Below are 22,271 nucleotides of genomic sequence, written 5' to 3' on the forward strand. Positions count from 1 at the left end.
TGCAGAACGCCAGACTTCCCTGTCCATAATCATCTCCTGGAGCTTACTCAAACTTATGCCCATTGAGTCAGTGATGCCATCCTACCAGCTCATCCTCTGTCGTCCCCTTCTCCTCCTGCCCTCAATCTTTCCCATCACCAGGGTCTTTTTTAATGCTCTTTGCATCAGGTGGCCAAAGTATTGGAGCTTCAGCTTCAGCATCAGTCCTTCCAATAAATATTCAGGATTGATTTCCTTTAGGATTGACTTCCTTGCTGTCAAAGGAACTCTCAAGTGTCTTCTCCAACACCATAGTTCAAAAGCATCAATTCTTTGGCACTCAACTTTCTTTATGGTCCAACTCTCACATTCATACGTGACTACTGGAAAAATCATAGCTTTGACTAGACCGATCTTTTGTCAGCAATGTCTCTGCTTTTTAATAGGCTGTCTATATTGGTCATAGTTCTTCTTCCAAGGAGCAAGTGTCTTTTAAAGTCATGGCTACAGTCATGTAGCAATGCAAAGGATCTATAGCTTGCCCAATAGATTCAGAGATTATCTCACTACAAGCCATGAATCTAATGGAGCCTTCAAGTAACAGTCAAGCAGGGCCTTAGGTCCTTGGCCATCCTAACAAATCCACTGTTAGACAGTGAGACAACAGGGCTCACTATAAAAGAGCCTGCCTCCAGAGAGAACACTTTCAGTGTACTAATGCAGCCTTCCAATATAATGACTGATCACCAATAGCCCACAGCATTGAGGGTCTGCAAAGTGGGCTGAACAACAAAATGCTTCAAACACAGAGCACATCTCATCTTTATACTAACTATATACTTTATACTAACTATACTTTATGCTAAACATGCTAACTCATCTTTGTACTTGTGAGCCAGCACTAAAGGCCTAACAATTGTCAGGCTATTGCATATGAATATAGGGCTATAATACTAAAAGTATATCTGTATGAAATTAGATATAATAACTTGTTCATGAACTTAATGTTTACATCACACAAGTGTATGTCCAAGTAAAGGGATTATGTTTAAGTCAAATTATTTTCCTAACAAAGTCCAATCAAGAATGCTGGGCTATTTTTAGGTTTTATTCTGTAGTTATATTTTTAATTTCATAAGACAAAGGTTTAGCTCATTAATTTTTACACTCCTTTCCCAACTTAAGAATTTTAGTCTAACCATTTATCTCTATATATTGCTTCAACCCAACAGTCCAAGTTATGCTATCTAGTATTTCCAGTTTTAAATATCTAAAAATTGCCTAAGTTCCACAGCAATTTCTTCTATAACCCATGAGTTGCATGTGTTAACTTTATGTTTCAAATGTAGTTTCATTTTGTCAACTTTTGTTGTTATTATCTTCCTTAATTGCCATGTCATCAGACAAGTTCTACTACCAAATATTTGAAAGTTTTAAAAACTGCATTTGTGACATGACCTATCATCACTTTTCATAAATATTCTATATATGCATAAAAGTGTGTTTCCTTCAACTGTGAAGGCACAATATTCTGTAAATATTATTAGTCCTAATTTGGCAGTGGTGTGATCAAACCTGTCAAATTGCTTATTTTTAAAATATTTATTCTACAAACTAAGAGAGATGTGACAAAACAACACACTTAATGATATATTTGTCAATTTTCCCTGTAGATTCATTATTTTGCTCTTGCTGTCTCAATCTTTCTTCCTCTCTTTCCCCCCCTCCCTTTCTTCCTCCCTTATATGTTGTTGGATAAAATTTAAAACACTTTTTTATAAATGGTTAAATGAATATTTTACCATTATACACTGATCCCCTTTACCTCTGCTAATGTTTTGCAATGTAATGGATTTTTTTTTTTTTTCTTTCAGTTCAATTTGACAATCTAGATGTTCACTGCTGGATTTAGCCCAAGTAGTGAAATTGTGGTTATCAACTGTTTCTATTTTTTCCTTACCGTCTTATAAAAAGTATTCCCTATTCCAATACTTTTCTAAATTTCTCTTTTTCTGAATTTTTTCAGTGTTCTTCTCTTTATTTTTTAGGAAGCAAAATCCTTATTACTGTAGTACAGCAATTTAATATTAAATTTGACACTGAACTTCATGATGACCAGTATACAAAATGAAACACTGGTTCACATAATTAGTTCTCCTTAGCATTTGCAAATTTAGTGTGAAAACAAATGAAAATGCCTTTTCTAAGAAATGAATGTACATTGATTTTTTTTTTTTTTTGAGAGAGAAAACTTATCCTAGTGCTAAAATCTAAAAGAATGTCTGGTATGGAACTCAGTTTATATAAGGCAACACAACACGATGGTAGTCATTGACAACAGTTCACAGAAGGGCAAGGGTGGTCAGAAACTAGTCTTTGTTTTTGTTTTTTAATAGAAATGTTATTTATAACATTTATAATATTTAATTTATATTTATATTTTTATATATTAAAATATAGATATATAATAATTTATATTTAAATTGTAATATAATATATTATATATAATTTATATTTTAATTTATATTTAAATTATATATAATATATATGTAATATATAATATAAATTATATATAATTTATATTTAAATTATATATAATATAATAGAATATATTATATATAAATTATATATAATTTATATTACATTATATGAAATTTATATAATTTATAATTATATAAATATATAATATAATTATATAATATATTATATTAAATATATAATATATAAATTATATAAGGTATATATTGTATTTAATTTATATTTATATCTAATATATAACTTTAATATTGTGTTAGTTTCAGGGTACTACTTAATGCTTCAACATTTGCACACATTATGAAATGATCACCATGATAAATCAGTAAGCATCTGTCCCCATACAAGGTTATTACAATATCACTGACCATACTCCTTATGCTTTTTCCCATGACTTATTTATTATCTAACTGGAGGGTATGTGCCTCTAAATCCTCTTCACCTATTTTGGTCACCCTTGCCTCCACCATCCCTTCTGGCAAACATCCCTTTGTTTTTTTGTTTTTCATATCTATGAGTCTGTTTTCCTTTTGTTTTGTTTTTGAGTTCATGAGGTCATTTTCTTTCTCTGACTTACTTCACTGTAAGAAACTTGTAACATTTTAGCTCCCCAAATGTCCTTCCCAGCAGCAGGATAAAGTGGCAGCAATAGATATCCTAGAATTTCAATGGCTGGAGATATTTCTATTTGTCTTTACTCATAAAAATGCAAAACATAAAATGCAAAAACACACAAAATATTACAATTATACATACAATATAGAAAGTAAAAAATTAAGTGAATTTTATTTCATAAATACATTTCTCAACAATATTTTATACTTGTTTACATTATTTCTCATTCACATTACTTGTTTTTAATGGGCAACCCATAGGATGACAGTATGCATTGTTCTAGCCCCAGGGTCCAGGCCATGTGGCATTACCAGTCACCAGGGCAGAGATAAAGAGATGAAAATGTATAAAATTTCTTAAAGCTTCTGCCCAGAGATCACACAAGTCATCCAACTCTCATTATTATTCCAGCCAGGTCCCAGGCATGTTTTAATTAAAAATCTCTGTGAAGTATAGTTCTACTGTGTGCCTCCAACATCCTCCTTTCATCAGTTCCTGGTTTTCTTCAGTTTAACATTCATTCTGCAGTACTAACATTTATATTCTATTTCATTACTAATTTCCCTATTTTCTGTGAATTTTAGTTTTATATCTGAGTGGGTTTATTCTTCTTACCACTGGTGCTTTCCAACTGTGGCTTCTCTGTTATTGAGATCTTGATGTTGATTTTTTTCCTTGAAATTCATAATCAAAATTTTAAGACAGGCTTTTTGGACTCTGTTCCTTGATTTCTTGCATATTCATGAACTTATTTATTTTAAACTAGAATGTCAACTTGACTGAATATAAAAAATCTTTTTTAAAAAAGTATTGAATTGCACTTCTTTCTCACATAAGGATTTCATAAACATTATTTCACTCATTTTTAACATATGATTATGTGCAAAACTCTAATACCACTCTTATTGTCTCATTACATGATTATTCCCCAGGATGTCCATACAATGCTTTTGATTTTTGAACTAATTTAAATGCAATTTTCTTAACTTTTTTAAGTTACAAAATAAGATGTACTATTTTATTAAGTCATATAGCACAGAAATAGCAAATGTCAATAACTTCTTTATACTCCACTAATTTCTCCCTTAAGCTTTGCTTTTCTAAAAATATACCTATTTATTAAATTATAACACCAATACAGAAAATGTACAAATCATATACATGAAGCAAATTATGTTTATAAGGGTGAATACACCAACATGATCAGCATATAGATAAGAAAACTACAACACCAGCATTATAGGAGTAGCTTCATGCTGCATCCCTTCCCCAAGGAGTAACCATTATTCTTTTTTTTTTCTAATTTATTTATTTTAATTGAAGGCTAATTACTTTACAATATTGTAGTGGTTTTTGCCATACATTGGCATGAATCAGCCATAGGTGTACATCTGTTCCCCATCCTGAACCCCCCTCCCACCTCCCTCCCCATCCCATCCCTCAGGGTCATCCCAGTGCACCAGCCCTGAGCACCCTGTCTCATGCATCGAACTGGACTGGTGATCTGTTTCACATATGATAATATACAGGTTTCAATGCTATTCCCTCAAATCATTCCATCCTCACCTTCTCCCACAGAGTCCAAAAGACTGTTCTATACATCTGTGTCGCCTTTGCTGTCTCGCATATAGGGTCATCATTACCATCCTTCTAAATTCCATATATATCTGTTAATATACTGTATTGGTGTTTTTCTTTCTGACTTACTTCACTCTGTATAGTAGGTTCCAGTTTCATCCACATGATTAGAACTGTATTCCCTTTAATGGCTGAGTAATATTCCATTGTGTATATGTACCACTGCTTTCCTATCCATTCATCTGCCTTTGGACATCTAGGTTGCTTCCATGTCCTGGCTATTACAGTGCTGCGAGGAACATTGAGGAACATGTGTCTCTTTCAGTTCTGGTTACCTCGGTGTGTATGTCCAGCAGTGGGATTGCTGGGTCATGTGGCAGTTCTATTTCCAGTTTTTAAGGAATCTCCACACAGTTCTTCATAGTGGCTGTACTAGTTTGCATTCCCACCAACAGTGTAAGAGGGTTCCCTTTTCTCCACACCCTCTCCAGCATTTATTGCTTGTAGACTTTTGGATAGCAGCCATTCTGACTGGCGTGAAATGGTACCTCATTGTGGTTTTGATTTGCATTTCTCTGATAATAAGTGATGCTGAGCATCTTCTCATGTGATCGTTAGCCATCTGTATGTCCTCTTTGGAGAAATATCTGTTTAGTTCTTTGACCAGTTTTTTGATTGGGTCATTTATTTTTCTGCAATTGAGCTGCATGAGCTGCTTGTATATTTTTGAAATTAACTGTCAGTTGCTTCGTTTGCTATTATTTTCAACCATTCTGAAGGCTGTCTTTTCACCTTATTTATAGTTTCCTTTGTTGTGCAAAAGCTTTTAAGTTTCATTAGGTCCCATTTGTTTATTTTTGCTTTTATTTCCATTACTCTGGGAGGTGGGTCATAGGGGATCTTGCTGTGATTTATGTCAGAGAGTGTTTTGCCCATGTTTTCCTCTAGGAGTTTCATAGTTTACTTTTTTTGGTCTCCATTTGCATGAAATATCTTTTTCCAGCCCTTCACTTTCAGCCTGTATGTGTCCCTTGTTTTGTGGTGGGTCTCTTTTAGAGAGCATATATAGGGGTCTTGTGTTTGTATCCATTCAGCCAGTCTTTGTCTTTTAGTTGGGGCATTCAACACATTTACATTTAAGGTAATTATTGATAAGTGTGATCCCGTTGCCATTTACTTCGTTGTTTTGGGTTCAAGTTTATACACCTTTTCTGTGTTTCCTGTCTAGAGAAGATCCTTTAGCATTTGTTGAAGAGCTGGTTTGGTGGTTCTGAATTCTCTGAGCTTCTGCTTCTCTGTAAAGCTTTTGATTTCTCCTTCATATTTGAATGAGATCCCTGCTGGGTACAGTAATCTTGTTTGTAGGTTTTTCTCTTTCATCACTTTAAGTATGTCCTGCCATTCCCTTCTAGCCTGAAGAGTTTCTACTGAAAGATCAACTATTATCCTTATGGGAATCCCCTTGTGTGTTATTTGTTGTTTTTCCCTTGCTGCTTTTGATATTGTTCTTTGTGTTTGATCTTTGTTCATGTGATTAATATGTATCATGGGGACGACAGAGGATAGATGGTTGGATGGCATCACTGAGTCAATGGACATGGGTTTGGGTGTACTCAGGGAGTTGGTGATGGACAGGGAGGCCTGGCATGCTGTGGTTCATGGGGTCGCAGAGTCAGACACGATTGAGCGACTGAACTGAACTGAACTGGGGCGTTTCACCTTGGGTGTATTCTGTTTGGGACTCTCTGGGTTTCCTGGAGTTCGGTGGCTATTTCCTTCCCCATTTTAGGTAAGTTTTCAACTATTATCTCCTCAAGTATTTTCTCATGGCCTTTCTTTTTGTCTTCTTCTTCTGGGACTCCTATGATTTGAATGTTGGGGCATTTGACTTTGCCTCAGAGGTCTCTGAGGTTGTACTCATTTCTTTTATTTCTTTTTTCCTCTCTGCTTCACTTATTTCCACCGTTCTCTCTTCCACCTCACTTATCCTATCTTCTGTCTCAGTTATTCTACTGTTGGTTCCCTCCATAGTGTTTTTGATCTCATTTATTGTATTATTCATTATTGATTGACTCTTTTTCATTTCTTCTAGGTTCTTGTTAAACATTTCTTGCATCTTCTCAATCCTTGTCTCCAGGCTATTTATCTGTAACTCCATTTTGTTTTCAAGATTTTGGATCATTTTTACTATCATTATTCTGAATTCTTTTTCAGGTAGACTCCCTATCTCCTCCTCTTTTGTTTGGTTTGGTGGGAATATATCATGTTCCTTTACCTTCTGAGTATTTCTCTGCCTTTTCACCTTGTTTAGATTGCTATGTTTGGGGTGGCCTTTCTGTATTCTGGCAGTTTTTGGTTCTTCTTTATTATGGGGGTTCCTCCTGGTGGCTGGGGTTGGACGAGTGGCTTCTCAAGGTTTCCTGGTTAGGGAAACTTGCATCGGAGTTCTGGTGGGTGGAGCTGAATTTCTTCTCTCTAGAGTGAAATGAAGTGTCCAGTAGTGAGTTTTGAGATGTCTGTGGGTTTGGTGTGACTTTGGGCAGCCTGTATATTGAAGCTCAGGGCTATGTTTCTGCATTGCTGGAGAATTTGCGTGGTATGTCTTGCTCTGGAACTTGTTGGCTCTTGGGTGGAGCTTGCTTTCAGTGTAGGTATGGAGGCTTTTGGATGAGCTCTTATTGATTAATGTTCCCTGGAATCAGGAGTTCTCTGGTGTTCTCAGGTTTGGGATTTAAGCCTCCTGCCTCTGGTTTTCAGTCTTATTCTTACAGTAGCCTCAAGACTTCTCCACTCATATAGCACCGATGATGAAACATCTAGGTTAATGGAGAAAAGATTCTCCACGGTGAGGGACACCCAGAAAGGTTTGCTGAGTTACGTGGAGAAGAGAAGAAGGAGGAGGGAGATAGAGGTGACTAGGAGGAGAAGAGGGGGAATCAAAACAGGAGAGAGCAATCTAGCCAGTAGTCAAATCCTTATGTGCTCTCCACAGCCTGGAACACCCAGAGAGGTTCACAGAGTTACACTGAGAAGAGAAGAGGGAGGAAGGAGATAGAGGGGACCAGGAGGAGAAGAGGGAGGGTGAACAGGAGAGAGACATATCTAGCCAGTAGTCAATTCCCTAAGTGTTCTCCACAGCCCAGAATATCCAGAGATTCACAGAGTGAGGTAGAGAAGAGAAGGGGGAGGAGGAGATAGAGGTGACTTCCTTTTGAAGACAATGGCTGCCTTTCTGGGTGCCTGGTGTCCTCTGCCAGCGTTCAGAAGTTGTTTTGTGGAATTTGCTCAACATTCAAATGATCTTTTGATTAGTTTGTGGGGGAGAAAGTGGTCTTCCTGTCCTATTCCTCCGCCATCTGGAGTAACCATTATTATAACAGCTAAAATGACTTTGCTTAATTTTAAAGAACAGAAAACTAAGATTCACTTCACTGTACAGCAGAAACTAACATATTGTATGGCAAGTGTTTCAACATTTTCAAAATCATTGGCTAGCTTTTTTTTTCTTTTGTTATGTATTCATTACTTTTTATTGTGTATATATATATATATTTTTTGAAGTGCAGGTCCAGAGCAGTGGTGATAATCTTAGCCTCTAGTTCAAAGTCATTTCACCTGCTGTCAAGAATGCTCCACCTGTCTCCATTCCCTCACAGCACATGAAGTTTCTTATATCCTCATACCTCATTATTGTTTAAATTTGCATTGCTCTAGTTAATGTGCATAAACACCTCTTTCTCTACTTCATTTACTTATAAACTTTTTTCATTTCTCTCCTTGCAAAATTGCTGTTCACATCCTTTTTATTTTTTAAAGAGAAATCATACATTTCACTGTTAATATGCAGAAATTTCTTGTATTATATATTTCTAATATATTCTAAATTAACCCTTCATTGGTTTTAGGTGTTGTAAATGTCATATTTCCTATTCTGTCACTGTCTTTTAACTTTAACTAGGTGATTTGGATTTCTGGATGTCTAGTGACGTTGAGCATCTTTTCATGTGCCTGTTGGCCATCAGTATGACTTTTCTGAAAAATGCCTACTCAGGCCCTCAGTCCATTTTTTAATCAAATTGTTTAGTTGTTTTGCTATTGCGCTGTATGAGTTCTTTTATATTTTGGATACTAACTTCTTATCAGACACATCATTTGCAAATCAGCTTTCCCATTCAATTGGGTTACCAATTGTTTCCTTGCCCTTTCTTCTAACATTGGCTCTTTTCCTACATGTTTAATCTTTTTAGTTATAAGTATATCATCCATACTTATTCTTTCTGATTTTTACTAATTTTGAATGAGGCACTTGTATCTGTTCACATATTTGCTGAAATACATTTAAGGTGAGAGATGTGAACTGAAGCAGTGGAGGTTCAGGATGCATCTTCATCATCTCTGTTTGGTCATCTCCTCTGTAAATGTTTTCTCTCATTAACATTCTCATGTTCAGTGAGCAGAAAGTCTTGAGTTTTCACAATAAAGCCATATATTTCAGGTGTCTGTGGTATCTCTCCCCATTATTAATTTATTTTCATTGACATTTGATTAGCTGTCACCACAATGACTGAGGTATACACTCTTGTCTTCTTACTCACTTTCTGAAAATATAACGTAAGTATGAATCTTCTTATTCAATCTTCCCTCCCTCCTCAGGCTTGCTTTATACACTTGTACTCTGCTCATGGGGCTTCCTGGTGTCTCAGTGGTAAAGAATCTGCCTGCAATGCAGGAGACGTGAGTTCGATCACCGGGTGGGGGAAATCCCTTGGAGGAGGAAATGGCAGCCCACTCTAATACTCTTGCCTGGACAAGGACAAGAATTCCATGGACAGAAGATCCTGGCGGGCTACAGTCCATGGAGTCACAAAGAGTCATACATGAATGACCACGCACATATGCACTCTGCTCACACCTCCATGCCAGGTGTCTTTATTATCTTAGAGCTGTCCTCTCTACTTTAAAGGACCTCTGTACTATTTAAAGCATCTCTAGGAGTTTGCATTTCTTGTCACCTTTTGCCATTTTGGTCGCAATAAGCTTTTCCTTTAATTTCTATTTGGAAGTTGTGATATGGACTGTGACTATCTCCTAGTCCCACTGAAGACAGAGCAGTCTCTATTTTTTATATTTGCTTGTTTTTTCAGTTGGTGTTAATAGAATAAAATGGATAAAATTACAGAAGGAAACAATGCTTAATTCCCTGAACCTGCGTAAAACATTGATCAGTAAAAATATTTTTTAATTTGCTCCTTTGAGACCTGTTATTATTGTGAAATTTTATGTTTTTCTATAAGATCAGGTGATCTGATGCTTTGAGGTTGGTGTTTAATTACTGCAGAATGCAAAATTTGGGACTTCAATATGGAATGTTAGTCCATGCCAATGATATGAAAATTAGCATCTTAACAGCAGTAGAATTTGTTGAGAAAGAAAATGTAAAGTTGTTGTGCTACTTAGTTTTATTAGGAAATGATTCCAGTATTGGACCAAAAAAGACTGGTAATTATTCATAGCACTACTGAGGAGATGGCCATAAGTAACAAATGTTACCTATAAGTTAATTTATTAGTTAGAATCTTTTTAGGTGCAAATGATAGAAATTCAAACCATCTTTAAGGAAAAAAAAAAAAAGAGAGAGAGTTTATTGATTCCTGTGAGTATTCCAAAAAGGGAGCTCACTTTAATCATGGCCAGCTCCTGAAGCTTAAAAAAATCTAGTGTTGCTACAAATTCTGGTCAGTTCCAAGTTATTTATGAGAAGGACACACATACTTCTTTGTTAGAAACCCCAAAAGAAAGAGAATTGCTTAATCACACATGAAAGATTCTCCTTTTCCAAAGTTCAGACTCTTTGACCCCACTTGTATCACACAATTGTGCAGGAATGTGTGTTGAATTCCACCATGATCAACTGAGAAGAGTAGGACTATTATGTACAAGAATAGGATGTTGGTAAAACAAAAGTTAAGTCCAATTAATTAACTGGGTTGTGCTATTTCAATACTCTGATTGCAAATAATTTGAGGGAAGGATTTGCATTTCTACTATAAGTATGTGCAGAGTAACTGAAGTTTCTTTGTTCTGTTTAGAAGAGGATTGGAAGAGGGAATGAACCCTAAGATGAGGCTACTTCAGTGATCTTTATTCTTTAGTTGCAAATCGGAAAACCAAACACTCAAGATACTTACTCTCATAGTTTCAAGTTCTGGCTGGAATCTAACTTTTAAGATGCTCTCTTGGGACTTCCCTGGAATGCAAAATAGGAAGTCAAGAGATACCTGGAGTAACAGGCAAATTTGGCCTTGGAGTACAGAATGAAGCAAGTCAAAAGCTAACAGAGTTTTGCCAAGAGAAGGCACTGGTCATAGCCTCCTTCAACAGCACAAGAGAAAACTCTACACAAGAACATCACCAGATGGTCAATACCGAAATTAGATTGGTTATATTCTTGGCAGCCAAAGATGGAGAAGCTCTATGACGTCATCAAAAAACAAGAATGGGAGATGACTGTGACTCAGATCATGAACTCCGTATTACCAAATTCAGATTTAAATTGAAGAAAATAGGGGAAACCACTAGATCATTCAGGTATGACCTAAATCAAATCCTTTATGATTATAGAGAGGAAGTGACAAATAGTTTCAAGGGATTAGATCTGATAGACAGAGTGCCTAAAGAACTATGGATGGAGGTTGATGAATCTGTATAGGAGGCAGGGATCAAGACCATCCTCAAGAAAAAGAAATGGAAAAAGTCAAAATGATTGTCTGAGGGGGCCTTACAAATAGCTGAGAAAAGAAGAGAAGCAAAAGGCAAAGAAGAAAAGGAAAGAAATATTCAACTGAATGCAGAGTTCCAAAGAATAGCAAGGACAGATAAGAAAGCCTTCCTCAGTGATCAACGCAAAGAGATAGAGGAAAATAAAAGCATGGGAAAGACTAGGGATCTCTTCAAGAAAATTAGAGATACCAAGAGAACAGATTATGCAAAGATGGGCACAATAACAGACAGAAACAGTGTGAACCTAACAGAAGCAGAAGATATTAAGAAGAGGTGGCAAGAATACACAAAAGAACTATACAAAAAATATCTGAGTGACCCAGATATCCATGATGGTATGATCACTCACTTAGAGCCAGACTCCTGGAATGGGAAGTCAAGTGGGCCTTAGAAAGCATCACTAAAGCTAGTGGAGGTGATGGAATTTCAGTTGAGCTATTTCAAATCCTAAAAGACAATGCTATGAAAGTGCTGTATGCAATATGCCAGCAAATGTGGAAAACTCAGCAGGGCCACAGGACAGGAAAAGGTCAGTTTTCATTCCAATCCCTAAGAAAGGCAATGCCAAAGAATGTTCAAACAACTGCAATATTGCACTCACCTCACATGAAAAGTAATACTCAAAATTCTCCAAGCCAGGCTTCAAGTACATGAGTTGTGAATTTCCAGATGTTCACTGGAATTAGAAAATGCAGAGGAGCCAGAGATCAAATTGCTAAGACCCGATGGATCATAAGAAAATCAATAGAGTTCCAGAAAAATATTTGCTTCTGCTTTATTGACTATTCCAAAGCCTTTGACTGTGTGGATCACAACAAATTGTGGAAAATTCTGAAAGAGATGGGAATACCAGACCACCTGACCTGCCTCCTGAGAAATCTGTATGCAGGTCAAGAAGCAACAGTTAGAACCAAATATGGAACAATGGACTGGTTCCAAATTGGGCAAGGTGTATGTCAAGGCTGTATATTGTCACCCTGCTTATTTAACTTCTATGCAGAGTACATCATGTGAGATGCCAGGCTGGATGAAGCACAAGCTGGAATCAAGATTGCTGGGAGAGATATCAATAACCTCAGATATGCAGAGGACACATAAAATGGTATAAATGCCATAAAATGGCATAAAATGAAGAACTAAAGAACCTCTTTATGAAATTTAAAGAGGAGAGTGAAAAATTTGGCTTAAAACTCAACATTCAAAAAACAAAGATCATGGCATTCAGTTCCATCACTTAATGGCAAATAGATGGGGAAATGATGGAAACAGTGAGAGACTCTTGGGGGGGGCTCCAAAATCACTACAGATGGTGACTGCAGGAAAGAAATTAAAAAAGACACTTGTTTCTTGGAAGAAAAGCTATGACCAACCTAGACAGCATATTAAAAAGCAGAGACAAAACCTTTCTGACAAAGGTCCATCTAGTCAAAACTACGGTTTTTCCAGCAGTCATGTATGCATGTTAGAGTTGGACAATAAAGAAATCTGAGCACTGAAGAATTGATGCTTTTGAACTGTGGTGTTGGAGAAGACTCTTGAGAGTCCGTTGGACTGAAAAGAGATGAGATCAAATCAGCTCATCCTAAGGGAAATCAGTCCTGAATATTCATTGGAAGGACTGATGATGAAAGTGAAACTCCAATACTTTGGCCACCTGATGCGAAGAACTGACTCATTTGAAAAGACCCTGATATTGTGATTGAATGCAGGAGGAGAATGGAATGACAGAGGATGAGATGATTGTAAGGCATCACTGACTTCATGGACATGAGTTTGAGCAGCTTCCAGGAGATGGTGATGGACAGGGAAGCCTGGCATGCTGCAGTCCATGGGTTCACACAGACGGGACTGAGTGACTGAACTGAACTGACAGTGGTTAAAACTCTGAACTCCCAATGCAGGGTGCCAGGTTTCGATCCTTGGTCAAGGACCTAGATCCCATATATCACAATTAAGAGTTCCATGATGCAACTAAAGAAAGAGCATCCTACAACTAAAGATCGTACATTCTACAATGAAGATAAAAGATCCCACATGTGGTAGCTAATACCTCACACAGCGAAATAAATAAATAATAACAAATAAAATGTATTTAAAAGATGCTCTTGTTTCTGTTGGAAGGGAAATAATCTATCTTTTGAGTTCTCTTGAAATCACAGGGAGGAATGCAGAAGGTAGGGCACCTGAATGCAGAGGAACTAAGTCTTTTGTGGAGAAAAGAGATCTTTAGATCTCTGCATCAACCCCTGGCAAAAATGTTCTATCTCTCAACTTTTCCATAAAAAGATAGTTCAGTTCAGTCGCTCAGTCGTGTCTGACTCTTTGCAACCCCGTGGACTATTCCAATGAGTAAGTTCTTTGAATCAGGTGGGAAAAGTATTGGAGCTTCAGCTTCAGCATCAGTCCTTCCAGTGAATATTCAGGACTGATTTCCTTGAGGATTGACTGGTTGGATCTCCTTGCAGTCCAAGTGACTCTCAAGAGTCTTCTCCAAAACCGTAGTTCAAAAGCATCAGTTCTTCGATGCTCAGCCTTCTTTATGCTCCGGCTCTCACATCCATACATAACTACTGGAAAAACCATAGCTTTGACTAGAAGGACCTTTGTTGGCAAAGTAATGTCTCTGCTTTTTAATATGCTGTCTAGGTTGGTCATAGCCTTTCTTCCAAGGAGCAAGCGCCTTTTTAATTTCATGGCTGCAGTTATCATCTACAGTGATTTTGGAGCCCAAGAAAATAAAGCCTGTCACAGTTTGCATTTTTTCCCCATCTATTTGCCATGAAATGATGGGACCCGATGCCAAGATCTTAGTTTTTTGGATGTTGAGTTTTAAGCCAGCTTTTTCACTCTCCTGTTTTTAATTTCATCCTGAGGCTCTTTAGTTCCTCTTCACTTTCTGCCATAAGGGTGGTGTCATCTGCATATCTGAAGTTACTGATATTTCTCCCAGCAATCTTGATTCCAGCTTGTGCTTCATCCATTTCTCATGATGTAATATGTATATAAGTTCAGTAAGCAGGGTGACAATATATAGCCTTGATGTACTCCTTTCCCAATTTGGAGGCAGTCATAGTTCCATGTCTGGTTCTAACTGTTGTTTGACCTTCACGCAGATTTCTCAGGAGGCAGTTAGGGTGGTCTGGTATTCCCATCTCTTGAAGAATTTTCTACATTTTGTTGTGATCCACATAGTCAACGACTTTGGTGTATTCAATAAAGCAGAAGTAGATGTTTTTCTGGAACTCTTGCTTTTTCTATGATCCAACGGATATTGGCAATTTAACCTCTGGTTCCTCTGCCTTTTCTATTTCCAGTGAATATCTGGAAATTCATAGTTCATGTACTGTTGAAGCCTGACTTGGGGAATTGTGAACATTACTTTGCTAGTGTGTGAGATGCATACAATTGTGCGGTAGTTTGAGCAATTTTTAGCATTGCCTTTCTTTGGGATTGGAATGAAAACTGACTTTTTCCAGTCCTGTGGTCACTGCTGAGTTTTCTACATTTGCTGGCATATTGAGTGCAGCACTTTAACTGCCTCATCTTTTAGTATTTGAAATAGCTCAACTGGAAATCCATCACCTCCACTAGCTTTGTTTGTAGTGCTGTTTCCTAAGGCCCACTTGACTTTGCATTCCAGGATGTCTGGCTCTATGTGAGAGATCATACCATCGTGGCTATCTGGGTCACTCAGATCTTTTTTGCATAGTTCTTTTGTGTATTCTTGCCACCTCTTCTTAATATCTTCTGCTTCTGTTAGGTTCATACCATTACTGTCCTCTATTGTGTCTATCTTTGCATGAATTGTACCCTTGGTATCTCTAATTTTCCTGAAAATATCTCTAGTCTTTCCCATTCTATTGTTTTCCTCTATTTCTTTGCATTGATCACTGAGGAAATTCTTATCTGCCCTTGCTATTCTTTGCAACTCTGCATTCAGTTGGATATATCTTTCCTTTTCTTCTTTGCTTTTAGCTCTTCTTCTTTTCTCAGCTATTTGTAAGGCCCCCTCAGACAACCATTTTGCCTTTTTCCATTTCTTTTTCTTGAGGATGGTCTTGATCCCTGCCTCCTTGTCTTCAGAAGGCAGGAACCTTGTCTTCAGGCATTCTATCAGATCTAATGCCTTGAATCCATGTGTCACTTACACTATATAATTGTTAAGGGATTTGATTTAGGTCATACCTGAGTGGTCTAGTGGTTTTCCCTAGTTTCTTCAATTTAAGTCTCAATTTTGCAATATAGATTTCATCTTCAGTGTTTTATGGCATAGTAGATCATGTATTTTGTACCAGTAATCAATAACATCCTAAATGAGACCCAAGTTTATTTTGTTCCTTGAAAGTGAAAGTGAAAATGTTTATTGCTCAGTCAAGTCCAACTCTTTGCAACCCCATGGACGGTTGCCTGCCAGATTCCTCTGTCCATGGAATTCTTCAGGCAGGAATACTGGAGTGCATTTCCATTACCTTCTCCATGGGGTCTTCTCAATCCAGGGATCAAACCCAGGTGGCATGCATTTCAGGCAGACTCTTTACCATTTGAGCTACAGATTTCCTTCCACCAGAATTAACAGTCTGCTATTCTGGATATGTCACATTCACCTCGATGCTCTTTGATATCCCTCTTCCCATAGCTGCTCTTGCTCTAACTGGGTTTAACACCTAGAATATTTCCTCTGTTTAAACATCCTCATTTTACTTTTGACTTGACATTGTCTTGGGTCTTCTTTCAGAATCCAATTCAGCTCCTGCAGAATCTCTAACATGGATCTCTTTATTACTCCTGAATTATGATTTGGAGATATTTATTTTCTTCCCTATTTGATCCACTCCTACTCAGTAACTCTCCTATGACTCTAGCACAAAGGACCCAGCTTCTAGGTTGTTCTTTCTAAGCAACTGATCATCACCTAGGAATTTGGAGTCAGTCTTTCATCTGTGATCAGGAAGCAAATGGAGAAAGCATTGAAGGAAAATTAGAAGGAAGAAACAACTGGTGGAAAATTTCAAAACAAAGCTATTTGAAAGTATATTTACAATCTTGGTCCCACTTAAATCATGTTCTAGGATAATTATGTGGGATAAATTGTTTTGGAACCGTTGTTTGTGCAAAGCACTTAAGTTATGGAAAAATCATGGTCTTCGATAGTTTGGTAGTTAACTCCTAGGAGAATAATCGACTAATGTTTCAGGAAATTAGTTGAAAACTCAACTTAGGCTGTCAGGTCATTAACATATAATGGGATTTAGGTTTTCTGTACTACCCTGTGAAACATGGATTCTCCCAGGGCTTAAATTCAAGTGAGTGTGTGGCTTATAGACAAAACAAAAGGAAATAAAGGTACAAAGGACCAATTGGAGTTGTTTCTTATTCAACTTTCCTACATCTATCTGAGTGAATGACTTGTCAACAATGTTCATCCTAATATTCTCAAATATCATATATTGCATTTCTTCACAGTAATCAGTATTTCAATATATTTTTTATTGATATTTGTGTAGGAAGTGGTCACCTTTCCTCTTAATTATTGATTTGGCTATGACATTTCCATATTGCTTTCTGCCACATCTGCATTTTGTGCAACTATAAAGTTTGTTTGGACCCATTGTAAAAGTTGCATTACTCAGAAGCTCTGTAGTACATGTACAGCTTATTGCATCTGAACTCAATACGGTGCATGTTCTTTCTGCTTTGTATGTGATAATAATTCAAGATGCTTATTTTAATTTTAAATGCCTCCATGATCTGGCTTCTAACTAGAGAATATTTAAGGTACTTGGTGATTATCCATATTCAGTATTTCCTTGGGAGTTAAGAAGACTCACCGAGCAGTCAGATTTTTCTTTTCTTTCTTTTTAGTTTTAGCATATTTTACATTGTTTCAGTGCTCTGAGGGCACATATTTTAGTTTATCTCTTAAAAGCTGTTAATTAAAGCTGTTCAACCAGTTGTGTGAAATTGGAAAAGCATACTTAAATTCATTAGTTGCTAAACAGCAAAGATGAGTTTATATTAAGGAAAAGACTTCTAGAAATGTGGTTGCCTACATTTTGATAAACAAATGTAATAACAATGGCAAAGTATGTGGTGAACACCATTCTAAAATATTTAGACATATTAATGCATTTGATCCACAAAAAATGACTGTTATAATCCATTTCATAGATGAGGAAACTGAAGCAACAGTGGTCAAGTTGCCTAAGGTCAAGCAACTGATAAACACCAGTGTCAGGATGTAAATCCAAGAAGTTCAGGCTCAGAATGTGTACACATAGTCACAGAGAAGATTGCTTTTCAGGTGGTTGGGTGGGTGGGCTGGCAGTCAGTGGAACCAGGTACACTGGGAAGTAAAAAAAAAAAAAAAAAAAAAGGTAGGCTTTATGACAAACTGTGCTCACTTCTGGGCTTCCCTGATGGCTCAGGTGGAAAAAAAAAAAAATTAAAAATCCGCCTGCAATGCAGCAGACCTGCGTTCAATCCCTGAGTTGGGAGGATCTCCTGGAGGAGAGCATGGCAATCTGCTCCAGCATTTTTGCATGGAGAATCCCCATGGACAGAGGAGTCTGGTGGATTACAGTCCACGGGGTTGCAGATAGTCAGACACGACTGAGAGACTAAGCACATGCTCATTTCTGGAATTTGGAACCTAAATGATGGGATTGAAGGGAAGGATTTACTGAGATTTTATTTATGTATGTGTGTGTGTAAAAGATAGGACACAACTTTTGTTGTTTTTTTAAAATATAAATTTATTTAATTGGAGGCTAATTACTGTATTGTAGTGGTTTTGCCATACATTGATATGAATCCCCATGGGTGTACATGTGTCCCCCATTCTGAACCCCCCTCCCACCTCCCTCCCCATTCCATCCCTCTGGGTCATCCCAGTGCACCAGCCCCAAGCACCCTGTCTCATGGATCAAATCTGAACTGGCGATCCATTTCACATATGATATCATACATGTTTCAGTGCTGTTCTCCCAAATCATCCCACCCTTGCCCTCTCCCACAGAGTCCAAAAAGACTGTTCTATACATCTAAGGACACAAATTTTGTACCTCCTCCCCAGGCTGGAGTGATCTCGGGGTGAAAAAAAGTAGCATTTACATTGAAAATGAGATACATGCTGACTCACTACTTTCAAATAATAGCTTTTCATTTAGATACCAAGTGTGAAATCACTAATAATATATCACCTTTTAAATAGAAACCTCTTCAAAGATATATCTAATTTTCTATAATTTTATTCTTTTTCTGAGGACTGCATACAGAAACCTCAACTTAGTCTGAACAGTTGCTGCTAATACCCATGCTTAATGGCTCCCTCTTTTTCCTTGATTCCTAGGATAAATTTTCAACATGGTGTCATTAGTATCAGTATTTACAATTTTGTTTCATTCTTATTTTTTCTGAGGGGGATAACAAAGGGAATAACCTTCTTTTTCTTTGTTTTTTATCAACTCCTAACACCTAGTTTAGACACTCATCACCTTCTCCCTGGATTTTCATGAGTTTCCTAACAAGCCTTTAAAAAAAAAAACTATTTATTTTTAATTGGAGGATAATACTTTATGATATTATGTTGGTTTCTGTCATATATTAACATGGATCAGTCATAGGTATACATACGCTCCCTCCCTCTTGAACTTCCCTCCCACCTCCCACCTCCCACCCCTTCCCTTCTAGGTCATCACAGAACACCTGATTCGAGCTCCCTGCACCATACAGCAAATTTCCACTGAATATCTATTTTACATATGGTAATGTATATGTTTCCATGTTACTCTAGAAATTTGTCCCACCCTCTCCTTCCCCTGTGTCCACAGGTCTGTTCTCTATGTCTGTGTTTCCATTGCTACCCTGCAGATATTTCCGGCAATACTATCTTTCTAGATTCCATATATATGCATTAATATATGACATTTGTTTTTCTCTTTCTGACTTACTTCACTGTGTATAATAGGCTCTAGGTTCATCCACCTTATTAGAACTGAGTCAAATGCATTCTTTTTTATTGCTGAGTAATATTCCATTGTGTATATGTACCACTTCTTTACCCATCTATTTGTTGGTGGGAATCTAGGTTGCTTCCATGTCCTAGCTATTGTAAATAGTGCTGCAATGAATGTTGGGATACATGTGTCTGTTTTAATTATGGTTTCCTCAGTGGATATGTCCAGGAGTGGGATTGTTGGGTCATATGGTAGTTTTACTCCTAGGTTTTAAGGAATCTCCATACTGTTCTCCATAGTGGCTGTATCAATTTGCATTGCCATCGACAGTGCCAGAGGGTTCTCTTTTCTCCACATCCTTTCTAGCATTTATTGCTTGCAGATTTTTTTGATGATGGCCATTCAGACCACTGTGAGGTGATACCCTGTAGTTTTAATTTGCATTTCTCTAATAATGAGTGAAGTTGAGCATCCTTTCATGTGTTTATTAGCCATCTGTACATCAAGACTGTATATTGTCATCCTGCTTATTTAACTTCTGTGCAGAGTACATCATGAGAAATGCTGGGCTGGATGAAGGACAAGCTGGAATCAAGATTGCTGGAGAAATATCAGTAACCTCAGATATGCAGATGACACCACCCTTATGGCAGAAAGTGAAGAGGAACTAAAGAGCCTCAGGATGAAATTAAAAACAGGAGAGTGAAAATGTTGGCTTAAAACTCAACATTCAGATAATGAAGATATGGCATCCAGTCCCATCACTTCATGGCAAATAGATGGGGAAACAATGGAAACAGAGACTATTTTTTTGTGGGGGGAGGCTCAAAAATCACTGCAGATGGTGACTGCAGCCATGAAATTTTTAAGACTTTTGCTCCTTGGAGCAAAAGCTATGACCAAACTAGACAGCATATTAAAAAGCAGAGACATTACTTTGCCAACAAAGGTCTGTCTAGTCAAAGCTATGGTTTTTCCAGTAGTCATGTATGGATGTGAGAGTTGGACTATAAAGAAAGCTGATCACCAAAGAATTGATGCTTTTGAACTGTGGTGTTGGAGAAGTGTCCCTTGGACAGCAGTGAGATACTAAAGGAAATTAGTCCTGAATGTTCATTGGAAGGACTGATGCTGAAGTTGAACTCCCAATACTTTGGCCACCTGATGCAAAGAACTGACTCCTTGAAAAAGACCCTGATGTTGGGAAAGATTGAAGGCAGGAGAAGGGGATGACAGAGGATGAGATGGTTGGATGGCATCACTGACTCAATGGACATGAGTTTGAGCCAGTTCTGGGAGTTGGTGATGGACAAGGAAGCTTGGCCTGCTGCAGTCCATGGGGGTCGAAAAAAGTCAGACACTACTGAGCAACTGAACTGAACTGAACTGATGTCTTCTTTGGAGAATTGTCTGTTTAGGTCATCTGCCCACTTTTTGATTGGGTTGTTTGTTTTTCTCATATTGAACTGTATGAGCTGTTCGTGTATTTTGGAGATTAACCCTTTGTCTCATTTGCCCTGTTTGCTATTATCTTCTCCCATTCTGACGGTTGTCTTTTCACCTTGTTTATAGTTTCCTGCACTATGCAAATGCTTTGATGTTTAATCAGGTCCCATTTATTTATTTGTGTTTTTGTTTCCATTACTCTAGGAGGGGGATCATAGAGGATCTTGCTGTGATTTATGTCAAAGAGTGTTCTTAGTTTTATATAAATAGAAAAATGTACAGTAAACACACATTTTATTTTCATAGTCAAATGGTACAAATCAACATGACAATGGATGCAGAGATAACATTTAAGACCTTAAAGTAGAGAGCTATTCAAAAATAAATAAAAATAAAAATTTGGTATATGAAACTTGTATAATTAATATTTGCAACATAACTTTATAGCTAAATAAAATATATGTGTCCAGAGTCTTATGAATTCATGAATAACAGTAACCTCAATGAATCTAACACTATTATTTGTGAAAAAAACTGTTAGAATTTTCTAACTTCTTTAAATTTTTTTTTTTTTTAATTATGTGCAGTGTTTACACCATTGTGCTTTTGGCAATGAAAACTATTACTGTTAGTTTGCAGCCTATGGACACTGCATAACATTCAGGAAAATTGGACTTTCATAACATTTATAGTGGCTACTGAGTGATTTATTTTAGCTTTCAATTTCCTCTATCTAATCATTTTCAAAATGGGAAGAATATATATTCACTTAATGTAAGATACTGTCAAATTATTATAAATTTTAAACAAATGAGCCTGGGGTCATTTTTAACACTGGAAAGGACAGACAGTAACTATATAAGCTGTTAATATATAGTAGACATAATACAAAAATCAGCAGAAGTTTTCCTTTTTGTAAATTAAATTTATAACTAGATGAAATCAATAACAATTGACAATATTTTAATACAAGCAAAAGCATTTTAATTGCCAAGACCATAACCCATATTGTTTTTCTTTCTTGCAAGCATTACTCTACCTCTCAGGTCACACCCTCATGAGAGAAGACCTATTATACTTTATATAAGGCTCTGATAAAACACGTTTTAAATTGGCATGCCTTACTTAGGTAAGTGTGACACATGCACATGCGTGCACACGGTTGTTCTTGTTATTCAGTGGCTAACGTGTGTCTGACCCTTTGTGACCCCATGGATCATAGCACGCCAGGCTCCTCTGTCCTCCACTATCTCCAGGAGTTTGCTCAGATTCATGACCATTGAGTCGGTGATGGCATCCAACCATCTCTTCCTCTGCCGTCCCCTTCTCCTCCTGCCTTCAATCTTTCCCAGCATCAGGGTCTTTTCCAATGACTCATCTCTT

Source organism: Cervus elaphus, chromosome 14 (genome assembly GCF_910594005.1).
Source record: "Cervus elaphus chromosome 14, mCerEla1.1, whole genome shotgun sequence".
Lineage (NCBI taxonomy): Eukaryota > Metazoa > Chordata > Mammalia > Artiodactyla > Cervidae > Cervus > Cervus elaphus.